We start from the raw sequence: 14,960 nt of genomic DNA, 5'->3' as shown, positions 1-14,960 counted from the left end.
AGAATGCGTTTGTATAATATGGGTATCAAATGAAAAGTGTTAATTAGTATTTTAAAAGGGAGTAATCCTTAGTTCAACAGGTGGACGCCGTTTCGAGATATCGCCATAAAGGTGGACCAGGGGTGACCCTAGAATTTGTTTATACAATATGGGTATCAAAAGAAAGGTGTTAATGAGTATTTTAAAAGGGAGTAATCCTTAGTTCCATAGGTGGACGCCATTTCGAGATATCGCCATAAAGGTGGACCAGGGGTGACCCTAGAATTTGTTTGTAATATGGGTATCAAAAGAAAGGTGTTAATTAGTATTTTAAAAGGGAGTAATCCTTAGTTCAACAGGTGGACGCCGTTTCGAGATATCGCCATAAAGGTGGACCAGGGGTGACCCTAGAATTTGTTTATACAATATGGGTATCAAAAGAAAGGTGTTAATGAGTATTTTAAAAGGGAGTAATCCTTAGTTCCACAGGTGGACGCCGTTTCGAGATATCGCCATAAAGGTGGACCAGGGGTGACCCTAGAATTTGTTTGTAATATGGGTATCAAATGAAAGGTGTTAATGAGGCTTTTAAAAAGGAGTGGTGGTAGTTGTATATGTGAAGGCGTTTTCCAGATATCGACCAAAATGTGGACCAGGGTGACCCAGAACATCATCTGTTGGATACCGCTAATTTATTTATATATGTAATACCTGCTAAGATTTTAAGGGTTTTTTATTTCGCCCTGCAGAACTTTTTCATTTTCTTCTACTTAATATGGTAGGTGTCACAACCATTTTATAAAGTTTTTTCTAAAGTTATATTTCGCGTCAATAAACCAATCCAATTACCTCAGCATGTTTCATCCCTTTTTTCGTATTTGGTATAGAATTATGGCATTTTTTTCATTTTTCGTAATTTTCGATATCGAAAAAGTGGGCGTGGTCTTTGTCGGATTTCGTTCATTTTTTCATACCAAGATAAAGTGAGTTCAAGTAAGTACGTGAACTAAGTTCATTAAAGATATGTCGATTTTTGCTCAAGTTATCGTGTTAACGGCCATGCGGAAGGACATACGAACGACTGTGTATAAAAACTGGACGTGGCATCAACCGATTTCGCCAGTTTTCACAGAAAACAGTTATCGTCGTAGAATCTATGCACCTACCAAATTCCACAAGGATTGGTAAATTTTTGTTCGACTTATTGCCTTAAAAGTATTCTAGACGAATTAAATGAAAAAGGGCGGAGCCGCGCCCATTTTGAAATTTTCTTTTATTTTTGTAATTTGTTGCACCATATCATTACTGGAGTTGAATGTTCACATAATTTACTTATATACTGTAAAGATATTAAATTTTTTGTTAAAATTTTACTTAAAAAAAAAATTTTTTTAAAAGTGGGCGTGGTCCTTCTCCGATTTTGCTAATTTTTATTAGACGTACATATGGTAATAGGAGTAACGTCCCTGCCAAATTTCATCATGATATCTTCAACGACTGACAAATTACAGCTTGCAAAAGTTTTAAATTACCTTATTTTAAAAGTGGGCGGTGCCACGCCCATTGTCCAATTTTTTACTAATTTTCTATTCTGCGTCATAAGTTCAACTCATCTACCAAGTTTCGTCGCTTCATCAGTCTTTGGTAATGAATTATCGCACTTTTTCGGTTTTTCGAAATTTTCGATATCGAAAAAGTGGGCGTGGTTATAGTCCGATATCGTTCATTTTAAATAGCGATCTGAGATGAGTGCTCAGGAACCTACATACCAAATTTCATCAAGATACCTCAAAATTTACTCAAGTTATCGCGTTAACGGACGGACGGACGGACGGACATGGCTCAATCAAATTTTTTTTCGATCCTGATTATTTTGATATATGGAAGTCTATATCTATCTCGATTCCTTTATATATGTACAACCAACCGTTATCCAATCAAACTTAATATACTCTGTGAGCTCTGCTCAACTGAATATAAAAACGAATACCACTTAGCTAATAAAATTTGGTAGGTGGATTGATTTATGACGTAATACATAAATTCGAACATATTTTGGAATATGGGTGTGGCACTACCCACATTTAGAAGAAGAAAATTTGGAAGTTTAACAAGCCGTAAATCAAAACCAAAATATATTACATTGAAATTTTGACAACGACACTGTCCTTGCCAAATTACATACACTAAGTGAAGATAATCAAAATGGGTTAAGTACCATGCCCACTTTTCCTAAAGGTCTAACTTTTGCAATAACTTTATGGTATTTAACTACATTTGATATCAGTAGTTTAGCTAAGAACAAAACTTAAACAAATTTTGAAAATTGGCGTGACCCGCCCTTTTAACACGCCAATATTAACTTCATTATGCTAGACGCGCAAAGGAGAGTTAAACCCATCTAGCAGCATTTATTGAAGACGCGGCAGTGGTTAAATAACTCGCTACAAAACGAGTTGTGCTTAATAGCGGAGACACTAGCCTCTGTGACACGGCGTGTTTTTTTAGTTTTTTTTAAACTATATATATTTATGTTACTCTTTCCAAAAAACTTTTAATGCTATGAGTCGAACAAAAATCTTCCAATCCGAACGGAATTTAGCATTTTTTTCATAGCTAAAACTGTTAAACTGCATTTCTACCCGCTCAAGCTTAGTAGTGGTAAATTCGGTATCCTTTATGCTTCTTTTGAACTAAAATGAGTTCAGAATAGAGCCATATACATATATTGCGCAGCCTTATAACACCATTTACCAAAAAAAGCAAACAACAATAGCGTTTCAAGTGCACAGCTGGGTATATAGTGTTCCGTTTCACCCGAACTTAGACTTTTTTACTTGTTATACTCAGCTGAGCAGAGCTCACAGAGTATATTAATTTTGTTCGCATAACGGTACCCCGTAACGGCATAAACCAACCGAGATAAATATAGACTTCTACACATCATAATGATCTGGGCGAAAAAAGAAAATAATTTAGCCATTTACGTCCGTCCGTCTGTCCGTCCATCCGTAAACACGATAACTTGAGTAAATTTTGAGGCATCTTAGTGAAATTTGGTATGTAGATTTTGTGCACTCATCTCAGATCGCTATTTAAAATGAACGACATAGGTCTATAACCACGCCCACTTTTTCGATATCGAAAATTTCGAAAAACCGAAAAGTGCCATAATTCATTACCAAAGACGGATAAAGCGATGAAACTTGGTATGTGTGTCGACCTTATGACGCAGAATAGAAAATTAGTAAAATTTTGGACAGTGCGCGTGGCACTTTTAAAAGAAGGTAATTTAAAAGTTTTGCAAGCTGTAATTTGGCAGCTGAGTATGTAATGTTTAGTTACAGCCGAACTTAGCCTTCCTTACTTGTTTTATCTAACAATTGACTCGCATTGTATGTACATACATAAGTGTAGCTTGTTGACAAATGGAAAATTTAGAGTATGAGAAAAAAATTAATTTTCCCTAAAAAGCTAAAGAGTTGTGTGATTTTTGCTTTGTATATTAAATGAAGTAAGGGAAAGATTGCCAAAGACTTTATATCAGTACTATAAAGGCCAAAGCAAAACAGAGGGGGGAAATATTATTTTTAATAATGCAATCACAAAGTAAACATTGCATCAGATGAGACATATAAGTTTGTACATAAATACCAAATGCATACTCACATACACACACCCACTTATACTTTCCTTTAGGCAAAATCAATCCCTTCCAAAGTTATATCAGTATATACTTTCCACTGCTTATTTGGTGGTATTAACTGCAATGAGTTTTTCATTGTATAACAATTGCTCTTTACTGCTTTGTGTAAACAAATTTTACTGATAAAGTAAGCATTTTTATGTAGGTTTGTAGCAAAGATTATCGAAAAGTAAAGATGTTGCAGGCGCAAACTTCGGTGGAAAGCAGCGGAGCGTAACAAAATTCTAGTAGGTCACTTTCACCACACCAAAAACTTTAACATAATTTAAGCACAGAAATACACTGATTGGAGTTTTAGAGAGTAAAAGTTAAAATTCTGAACACATTAGCTGAATAAAAAGTGTACAAATAATTGTTAAATAACAAATACAGACAGTGGTAGTTTAACAAATTCTGCTGTGGTAAGTGGTGAATGTGGCCTACTAGAATTTTGTGAAGCTTGCTTCACACGATTTTTCGTCCCTGCAACATCTTTATTTTTGATAATCTTTGTTTGTAGATATTAAGGATGCACAGTTTCAAGGAACCGAAACTGGTGGGCCGGTATTATAATAAATGCAGTTCTAACAGGAACTCACAACTGATTACAAAAGACCGAAAAAATTTTAGGATTTCAAAGCGCCCAGTGAACGAAATAATGATTTCAAGCAGTTCGAAAAATATCTTGCACTTCCCAGAAATTATTTAAATATATCGGTAAATATAGATCAGGAACTGGAAAACCATTTCAAAACAAAAAGATTACACACAGCAGCAAATTGTTGACATCTCATTTGATGTTATCGAAGTACCCAATAGAGCTCTTGATAATCGACGATTCGAATAAGCGATTAGTCTATTATCAAGAGTTGCTAGGTAAAATAATCGATAATTGTTAATCGACTAGTTGCAATCGATTAGTAACAATCTAAAATGTTGGAATACAATCTTTATAATCTTAAGATTATAAATTCTTAATAATCTTAAGGTTGGAGAATAATGTTACAATGATGTTGGAAATCAGCTTGAAAGTAAGGCATTTCTCAAAGGTCGGGAAAATAGCTGGTGAATGATATTAAATATCACCTTAAGCACGAACAAATTCCCCTAAGTTGGAGAATCATATTGGATATCAACTAGACGACTATAAGTTTCTCAAATGTAGGAGAATACTGTTGGATATCTACATATATATAAATTTTACAAAGATTGGAGAATGATGCTTGATATACAATTAAGCGCTATATGTATATTTCTCAAAGTTTGCAGTATATTTTGTGAAAGATATTGAATTTATGTATTTTGAGAACAATATTTCTCAAAGGTTGAAGAACAATTGGTGAATTATGTTGGGCATAAATTTCAGCGCTATAAGTTTATCAAAGTTTGGAAAATAATAATAAAAATCCACTGTAGCGCTATATATTCCTCAAGGGTTGGAGAAAAATTGGGGAATGATGTTGGATATAAACGTGAGAACTAAGCATTTCTCAATGGTCGGTTAATAATTTGTGAGGGATGTTGGATATTAACTTGAGCACTATACATTTCTCAAAGACAAGTATTTGAAGAATGATTCGAAAATAATGAGGAATATCAGCTTGAGCACTATATATAAATTTCCAAAAATTTAGTGAATAACTGGAGAATGATTTTGAATATCAAGTTGAGCGATACAAATTTCAAAAAGGTTGGAAAAATAATTTTTCGATGTTTGTTGGGTATGATAACATTATCAATTCGCTTAGACAGTCTTTGTAGGTAGTGGCATAACGAAGGGAAGAAATTAAAGCCGTTTCGACTTATGTTCGCGGTTTGGAGATGCCATGGCTTCCGTAATATCATAGCATGAGATTAGATAATATAACATAACACAACATAATATAACATAGCATAACATAACAATGAATGGCATAATATAACATAAAACATAAAATAACATAACAAAACATAATATAATATAACACAACATAACATAATATATAGTAAAACATAACATAACATAACACCTAAGGTAACGTAACGTTCAAAAAAACAAAAGGAGCAGGCAAATGGTACTTGCAGAAGCTGTACTGTTATTTCATATTTCTTTGGGCAAATATCCTTCCCTAATTTTATGTTGTTTGTACCAGAAATTTGTTTTGGAAATTCTTCCGGCAAGCAATTTTCAAATCCCAATAGTTTTCCGAGTTGTATGTGTTTGCTTCTTTTGTTTGTAAACCAGTTCCAGAGGTTCTGAAATTTCGTCAGATTTAGAGTTTGGTCGTTCGTTTATTATTCAGGCGTCGATTTTTTATGCACTCTAGGTACTCTGATACTTCTATTTGTTTGCTAGACCTAGACTCTTGGTGAAGTTATGGTTGGTTTCCGTACATTTTGGTTGCAGTCTCTACTTATTTTTTTTTCTATTTTTCCTAGATTAAAGTGTTGGCATCTACAGGTGAGCTTGGCAGAGATCAAAGTGTACCACAAATATATATTTCTTTTGGTCTTTTAATCATCTAACCAACTACTTACTTTCTCTATGGATTTTTACACTGTTCCTCACCTTTTTGGGAATCGCGATGTACATAGTACATATGAATGTGTCTTTTATTGTGCTTGAAAAGAGCAATCTACTCACATGGACCCATACCACCATTCAGCTACACTAAATTACTTTTGAAAATGAAATTAAAATGCCTCCTGGCAACGAGACAGTAGCTCAGTAAAATGCTCATACTATCCCTCAAAGGCGAACAAAGAAATATGTAAGTACTTTGTAGGTTCTTAGTGGCTTTGTTTTATACTTTAAAAGCAAGCTTTGAGCGAGATTTTTGATATCAAAGAAAGAGGGGAAATTCAATATAGAAATATTTATGCGAACCATCAAAGGGACGTTGCAAGGAATGGAATAAGTACTTTTAGTTTATTTATTTATTTGGTGGCAGACTTGAGTCACATGTTCCAGTTCCTAGAATCACTTAACCGCTGGGCTTCCCCAATTTGTTCCAAAGTTTTAACAGGACTTTGACCTGGTTTTAACACGACGACAGCTTCCAATGAACTTCAAATCACAAAAAGTGTTTGGAGTTTGCACAGAACGATGAATATTTAATGAAAAGATCCCACACCTCGTAACGCAGGCAGTTTGCTCAACTTCTCCTGAAATGTCACGTCGGTCGGATCAACCATTTTTTGTGGAGGGAAAAACTGTCTTTTCCAGGAAAATATGGATTAGGAATTCTATAATCTTTCACACTGTCCTTCTGATACTCTATTTTATTGTTATAGGTTTCGATTTCGAGTTCCGAAGTACCGCTGACCGTTTGACCTCGATTGTTAAGGACGAGCTGTTGGTGTCTGCTAGAAGCTCTAAGTGACTTACCGCATCGAAGGCTAATAATAAGTTAAGCGATAAAGATATACCCCGAACACCATTAAGGTACTAGACCAACTTGGGAGTGATTTGCCATGACCATCGCAAGCTTATGAGCCTGTGGATTTTTAACGCCTCTGATGATAGGCATGTTACTGTATTTTAAGCCCTTTAGTCAGCAATAATGCGGTTTTTGTAGTTGGTCTTCTTGATGAAGGTCCTGCCTGTGACTCTAAATCAGTCGTATCCATAGCAGTTGTACAATTCTCAAAATGAAACTTATGCCAAAAATGCGTATTTTTAGGCTTCTGTCACAAATACTGAAGCTTTGCTAGCGACGAGTTCCTACTATGACCAACTTGGTTTTCCTCTCGAAGAGATAAATGATTTTCTGCATTGGACGCGAGAACGACGCTAAGAGCTAAAAGAAAGCAAACCTGAATATGAAACCAAACTTAGAGCGAAGAATGTAGTCAATGCTGCAATGTTGCAAATAATTCCAAGAGGTGACGGAAATCGAAACTGGAACAGGGGAAGTAGGGGAAATGTCGAAGCTAGAACCGAAATGGAAATTAGAAGCGAAGTCAAAATTTTGTTGTAATCGGGGAACAGGGACTAAAATTTAACTTGACTCTGAAATCGAAACATGAGAGCCCAAACTATAGTTTTTAAGGTAATGCAATCAAAAACCGGAATTGAAATTCTGGATGAAATCGACAAGGCGACCGAAATGGAAACTCAAACCGAGTCGAAAACTGGAACTGAGGACGAAATTGTGACCGAACTTAAAATAAGAACTGAAATTAAAATTCTTAACCTAGACGAAACTGCAAGTGAGACCGTAACCGTGACCAACTCGAAACTGAAACACAGAAATGGATGCTGGACCTAAAAGCAAAGTCATGACGAAGTTGGAATGGCATCCGAAACTGGAGTCGTACCTCAAATATGGGTATTATTGAAACTAAAAAAAACCGACATTTTTAACGAAGGTTTACCTTAAGTCGAAATCGCACCAAAACTGTAAACGGAAGCGTAAATAAAATCGAAAACGTAATTATTACTGAAATGAAAACTGGACGGAAATCGAAATTAAATGCGAAACCGAAACCGAAGCTGTAACAGAAACTGAAATTCAAACTGAAGCAGGAAGACAAAAATTTAAAAGCAACATGAACTAGAACCGGACTCTAATATGGAAACAGGAACTGGGACGGGAAAATTAACTCAAATCAAGGCTGAAATCTAAAGGGAAACTAAAACTGAGACGAAACTTGAACCAAATTTGTAGCTTACATTCTAAGCGAAAGACTTTAAGACATGGACTAGAACTGATATCGAAACCCAAAAAGAAATCGTATCTATAACTACAACGGAATTCGGAAGCGAAAATGGAGTCGAAACCAGAACTGGAACAACAATTTATACGGAAACCAAAAACGAAACCGTATTTGAAACCAAAAAAGAACCAAGACCTACATAAATATGAATTTAACATGAAACCATATTAGAGAATGTAATCGGAACCAAAGTTGTTGTGGTTGTTGTAGCGATAAAGATACTTCCTGAAGGGTTTGGGGAGTGTTATTGATGGTCCCTTGTCCGATATAGATCCGGTACGTGCGGGTAACAAGCACCATTAAGGTACAAGTCCAGAAATGATATTATATGACCAAATTGAAGTTTCTAGATGATTCGAGACTGGGACCGAAGTAGGTATCGAAACGCCCATAGCTATCGTACACAATTAGGGTATGTGTTAGCGTGCTTCGCTTACCGGGGTCGCCTCTCAGCACTGGATTGGCAAAAACTCAGATTGTATTTTGCCATGAAAATCGTTTCAATGAAGTTTCATCTACCGTTCGGAGTCGGCTGAAAACATGCAGGTCCCTTCTCGCCAACTTGAAGGAATATTAAAAAGTAGCACAATGTTATTTGGAAGCGTGGTTAGGTTTCACTATCCGGTCAATAAAGACATCACATGGACTAAATGTGTCCATTAAAAGTATTTTAATACTCTAAATAGATGATGGGATCTCATATTCATAAGTGAAAATTTTTGTTGTGACGTTAGTGAGTGCTTGAATCCAGTTACTTCTAAGGACAGTCATCATCTACCACTTTTCGTTGAGTTTAGTTTTTATCATTTTCTTCCGGTTACTACTGACAGTAAATTAATATTTAATTATTCTTTGTGTGACTTTTCAAGTCTCAATGATTTTTTAATTGAAATAAATTGGGAGGAGCTACTTGGTGGGCTTGATATTTCTGTTAGCTTTTCCACTTTTAAGTCTAGTTTATTCACCCAATGTTTGGATAGAATCCCCTTGCGGGTAAAAAGAGCGTACAAATTACCTTGGTACACTAGGGAATTAAAAAAACTCAAGAATCTTAAAAACAAATTCTTAAACCAAATTCAAAAGAATAAGAATAACATGTTTTTTCAGTAAATATAAGTCTTACTTAAAGGGTTTTAATATTTTGAATAAAACTCTTTATTCTGAGTATATGCGCAATATCGAGGGTAACAGCAAATCGAATCCAAAAAGTTTTTGGAAATATCTTAAGGACAAAAAGTATTCCGCTAGTGTGCCTACCGGAGTTTTCCTGGATGATAACTCGGCGAAAACTCCAAATGAGGCTGCTAACTAATTTGCTGATTTTTTTAAATCCAATTTTTCTGTGGATGATAGTTATCAACCGCTCGATTTTTCGAATAGTCTGAACTCTGCCTTAAATTTCGGAGCTCTACATCTTTCTTCTGATGATATTAGTGGAGCTATTAATAATCTTAAGTTTTCTTCTCAAACAAATTTAGGCGGATTTTCTCCCATCTTATTGAAAAATTGTGCGGCCGTGGTTTATCCTCTCCAACTTATTTTCAACAAATCACTCTCCTCTGGGAATTTTATCGATGATTGGAAGGTTACGTCTATTACGCCTATCTTCAAGAGTGGCAACAAAAAAGATGTGCGTAACAACATACCCATACCCAAACTGACCACTGTTACCAAAATTTTTGAGCATGCAGTCTATGCTAAGTTGAGCTTTGCGGTTAAGTCCATTATTTCTCCTTATCAGCATGGTTTCGTTGCGGAGAGGTCGACGATTTCTAACCTTGCTGTTTTCAGTGAGTATTGCATTGAGTATTTTTCAGCTGGCTCGCAGGTAGATTGTATCTATACTGACTTTTCGAAAGCCTTTGATAGGGTCTCCCATAGAGTATTAATTAATAAACTAGGATGCCTTGGTTTTCGTTCTTCCTTTCTGTTATGGTTAAGTTCATATTTATCCAGCAGGCGGAGTGTTGTTACTGTTGATGGGGAGTCTTCTATTCCCTTTATTGCCTCTTCAGGGGTACCACAGGGGAGTATACTAGGTCCATTATTATTTAGCCTTTTTATTAATGACATTAGCAATTGCTTTACATTTGATAAATGTCTCCTTTACGCTGATGACCTAAAATTATTTTCAATTATTAAGTCGCCTGATGATATGTTGAAATTGCAAAATGACATTACCAAGCTACATCTGTGGTGTTTCAAGTTTCATCTGTCCTTAAATGCATCTAAATGCTTTCATGTGACCTATTCTAAGTCATCCAATATACTTCGCTCAAAATATAGTATCTCTAATTGTGAACTTCAATGTCTTAGTGAGATTAAGGACCTTGGGGTTATATTTGATAGCAAGTTTTCCTTCAATAATCATATTAGCCACGTTACCTCTAAATCTTACTCAATGCTGGGTTTTGTTAGTCGCAATTCCGCGAAGTTCTGTGACCCTTATACTTTTAAAGCTCTTTGTACTTCTTTTGTAAGGTCTCATTTAGAATATGCTGTCTTTATTTGGAGACCTAGTACTATGATAGACTAGAGAGAATACAAAAACGCTTTCTTAAGTATGCTCTTTGGACGTTAGATTTTGAAGAGCCCATACCATCTTATACTGCTCGTCTTACACTTCTGAGTCTCAAATCCTTGGAGAGTCGAAGATCTATACTCTCCTTGTCCTTTACTTTCAAAATTGTCAAGGTCCTAATTGACTGTCCATACTTATTAGAAAGGATTCAGTTTAATGTTCCTCGACGGTTTCATCGTAATATGTCTCCTTTCTATGGGGTTAATACGAGAACGCTATATGCTCGTAATGCTCCCGTAAATCGTGCTTTAAGGGAGTTTAATTCACTAAGTGATGCTATCACTTTGGATTTTTCGATGCCAATTAATGCTTTATTCGTGATGCTTAACTCAGCCCTATAAGTGGTTTGATTTATGCACAAAATTAATATGTAACCTATAAATTAGTTAAGTACATAGTCTGTAAGGATTGTATTCCAAAGACTCATAATTAAATAAAGAAATATTGTTACTAGAATTTGTTTGACAACCAAACAAAACGTTTTTTAGGCCCTATATTAATCGCTACGTCGAAATGTGGCAGTCCTGTCGCCCCTAATATCTGGAGTCTTGAAAACAGAACGTGCTCAACCGTTTCTTCTTGCAGCTAGCACTTCCTGCATCTGCTGATATGAGCCACCTTGTGAGTCTAAGATCATAGGATTCGCACATGACCTTAGAAACTTTGCAGCCTCGTGCTTCTGTTGACGCCTTTGCTGCTTGATGGATTATAAGCAACTCCTGTCTCCTTTTGATTTCTCCCAAATGGATAGGGGCGAGAAGCTTGGCCTAATCTCCTCACTGTTTTTGCGCTCATATGAATATCTTTGTTGTTGTGGTGAAATGAAGATTGATGTGACTCATTTAAAAATGTATAAACCAAATCTGTCATTTAAATTGTAAGTCATGCAAATGGAAAGAGTTAAGTGAATATAAAATTTACAAGCTCATGGATAAATGAACCCGGGACACATTTGGCTGCAAAATCACATAAGTTGCAACAATACAAATATCAACAAAAACAAAAAATACTTCGCAACAGTGTCTGCTATGAATGGTACATATATCAACTCCGGTCGAACTAAAACCTTAATGGACTTTGACTTGGGAGCAGGACACACCTTCCTTGATATGAGCATATGTGAGTATGTCCAAACAATGCTCGAGAATATCCATATGTCAAATTCATATCCAAATGTGTGCATTATGCGTCGTCACCCAACCGAAATGCATGAATGAATGCGTTAATTTTGCATGAAGCAACAACAACAGCAATAAAGACTCTTACAGCTAGCAATATGATGCTTCAATTGCTGCAGCTACATTTGTTGTCGCCTTTTGACTTGCATCTGCCCACCCCCTACCAACCAACCACATTTGTTTATTCCCATGTTTCCACAAGAAAAATGGAATTTTTATTTGCCACTACGTCATTCTCATCGTCGTCATCATCATTATTATCATCATCAACGCTAACTTGGCTGCAATCGCTCATTCGCTCGTCTTCTGCCAAATTCAATAGCGTTTTTGTTGTAATAAGTTAAATAGCAAGTGTAATGAGGCAATGACCCCATTTTTGTTTGCTCACGTCAAGCAAAAGTTGCATCAAAAGCTTTGGAATGCGCAACTGAAGCTGTGAAGGTGATGAAGCAGTGATGTGTGATTTGTGTGTATGTCTAACAGGTCCATAAGAGACACGGGACAAAAAGTTATTCAATTAAATGAATGAGCTTTAAATTCCGTCACGGTAGAGTTTCAGAGAACGAGTTGATTTCATGAGTACAGGGATGAATGGATTGGGGGACGGAAAGAACAATCTAAGAAATTTCAAAGTGCCTGAAGTACTTAGCTATAATATATATTTGCGCAAGAATTTGAAATTATTTAACGACTTAGGGAGTACGTGCTCCTGTGTTAACAAAGTTTCGGTGTAAATTTTTCACAAAAGTGTTCTGCAACTACAGGTAGAGAGGACACGTGGTCGCTGCTGCTGTTGCTGGAGCAGGGCTCTATGCGACTGATGGCACCACACTAGTCCAGATAGGTTAGATCAAAGTTGTATAGCCAGAAGAGTTACGTCAAAGTTGTAGCCTGAATTGATCCGATGCTGGAATCAACAGTGGAGCAACGGCACTGCAGGAAAGTGCGCCAGGGAACTTATTCTCGGGCTCAACCTGTGGTTGAAGTGCTCACGCCGGAAGGGCAGCTTCGATATGACTCAATATTTAACCGGACACGGTTACTTCCATAAATACCTACACAATATGGGCAAAATTGAAAATCTAAACTGCGTGATACAGAAGTTTATACGCCACATCTTCATCGAATACGAACATTTCGCTCAAAAATGAAGAAGGGTAAAAGAGACTCTTTGTGACCTTTTCGCCAAAGTGACAGCTGGCATACGATCAGCAGATATGTGAAGCATATACTTATCTGAAAACGACAAGATGGATGCCTAGCTCATTAGCGTGAAAGTAGGCATGAAGCTCTCAGGAATTGCTTGGGCTGTGCGAGGTTGTGTTCTTAGCCCTTAGATCAAAGAAATAAATATAGCCTACGGCAGCTGGTCCTCATGACTGTTACCAGGATATCAGAGCTCGAACGGTCAGTTATTCAAACGTTGCAAGCAGGATGCGAATGTGCGATGAGATGTACAATATAGGCTGTGAGGCACTCAAAGTTTAGATGTGCTTTGGTAGATCTAATGACTTACTGTTGCTGATAAAAATCAAAGTACTCCCCAAAAACCGCGATTAATGCGAAGTCTTAAAACTTCTATCGCCAAGTTAGATAGAGGCTACGAAGAAAGGAATATCTGATTGGACGATTACGCCTGTTCTGCACTCGCCGAGGTCGTTAACAATGGAATAAATGTGCCCGAGTTAAAGTAAGGGCAACTTCTTGCATTACATCTCAATTCAGCCCAACCTATGCCATTGGCATATTCGACGCAAATACTGTAGACTTAATTATGAGTCAGCTTTTACTTAAAAGTTTATGCTTTTACAGAAAAACTGAAAGAGCTTCCCTCAGCTTCTTTCGTCGTGCTGGAAGGGATTAAGCATGCCGCGCGCTATCTGTAAGCTCACTTTGAAAGAGATTTTCCTTAGGAAGCGGGTGTGAGATGGAGCAATATCGAATTCTGCCACCACACTAAGCTCGTGTGGCCTGAATGGGACGCGAGATATACAAGAAGTCTCCTTCTTTTTGGATGGGGATACATGCCTTTGGTGGTTGGACTTATAACCGGCCACATAGCACTCGGGAAGCATGTACAACGGCTGAGGGCTTCCTATAATGATTACTGCAGGAGCTGCAAAGACGAAGAGGAGATACAGACAGTCATGCATTTTCTGCGCGACTGTCCTGCGCTTTGGCGCAAAAGGAAGAAATCTAAGGGATCTCCCTTTTTTGACGATCTTTGTGATCTGGCTAAGTTGGAACCTAAGAAATTCCTGACATTTACTGAATCGATATGTTGTTTTGAATTGGGGAGATCCACGTGGTATCACAATGGGACCTTTTTGGGCCTAAGTGCACTGGTGCTCGCACCGGTGGCCACTCTAACCTAACTTAACCTTCTTCAAAGTTCGTAGACTTAATTGTGAAACAGTTTTCACCTAAAATAATTGGCTTCCACAGGCAAAGTGATAGAGCTTTCGTAAAATTCAAAAGCTTATTAGAAATATAATTCAATGTATTACGACTAAGGAACGAGACCAGATCGTCGCCGGTTTTTTTTCCAACTTACCTCATTTTTTACTTGATTGTCGATTTTTTTAGCTGAAATGAGAAGAAAATATGTTAAAAGTATTGTTTATATATTTTTTAAAACTGGTCTAGCATTTGGCTTAATTTTTTTTTTTTTTGCTAACTTTCCTCAGGTAGTCTGCATACTTATGTTTGTATTTGGCAGGGATCGTAACGGATAATTGAATAGCTTTTTTTACTCTTTCTACAAAATGATATGAAAATTATTCTGAAATAGTATCAAACCAGTCTAGAAATACCCCAAAATAGCACTGCAAAAGTCTCG

General features: G+C 36.7%; 1 protein-coding gene across 2 annotated transcripts in view; it reads right to left on the bottom strand.

The window, feature by feature from the left end:
• Nucleotides 1-14,960, bottom strand: part of LOC137240717 (kinesin-like protein CG14535) — a 575,047-nt gene that overhangs the window by 423,107 nt on the left and 136,980 nt on the right. The window contains exon 2 of one of the 2 annotated variants that reach the window (XM_067767333.1): nt 14,676-14,707. The exons of the other annotated variant lie outside the window; for it this stretch is intronic. The gene's annotated coding sequence lies outside the window, so the exon portion shown is untranslated. The remainder of the gene's footprint in view (nt 1-14,675; nt 14,708-14,960) is intronic. 2 annotated transcript variants of the gene reach the window in all.

Source organism: Eurosta solidaginis, chromosome 2, assembly GCF_040869045.1.
Source record: "Eurosta solidaginis isolate ZX-2024a chromosome 2, ASM4086904v1, whole genome shotgun sequence".
Lineage (NCBI taxonomy): Eukaryota > Metazoa > Arthropoda > Insecta > Diptera > Tephritidae > Eurosta > Eurosta solidaginis.
Note: the sequence above shows the minus strand (reverse complement) of the source record. Positions and strands in the feature narration are given on the sequence as shown.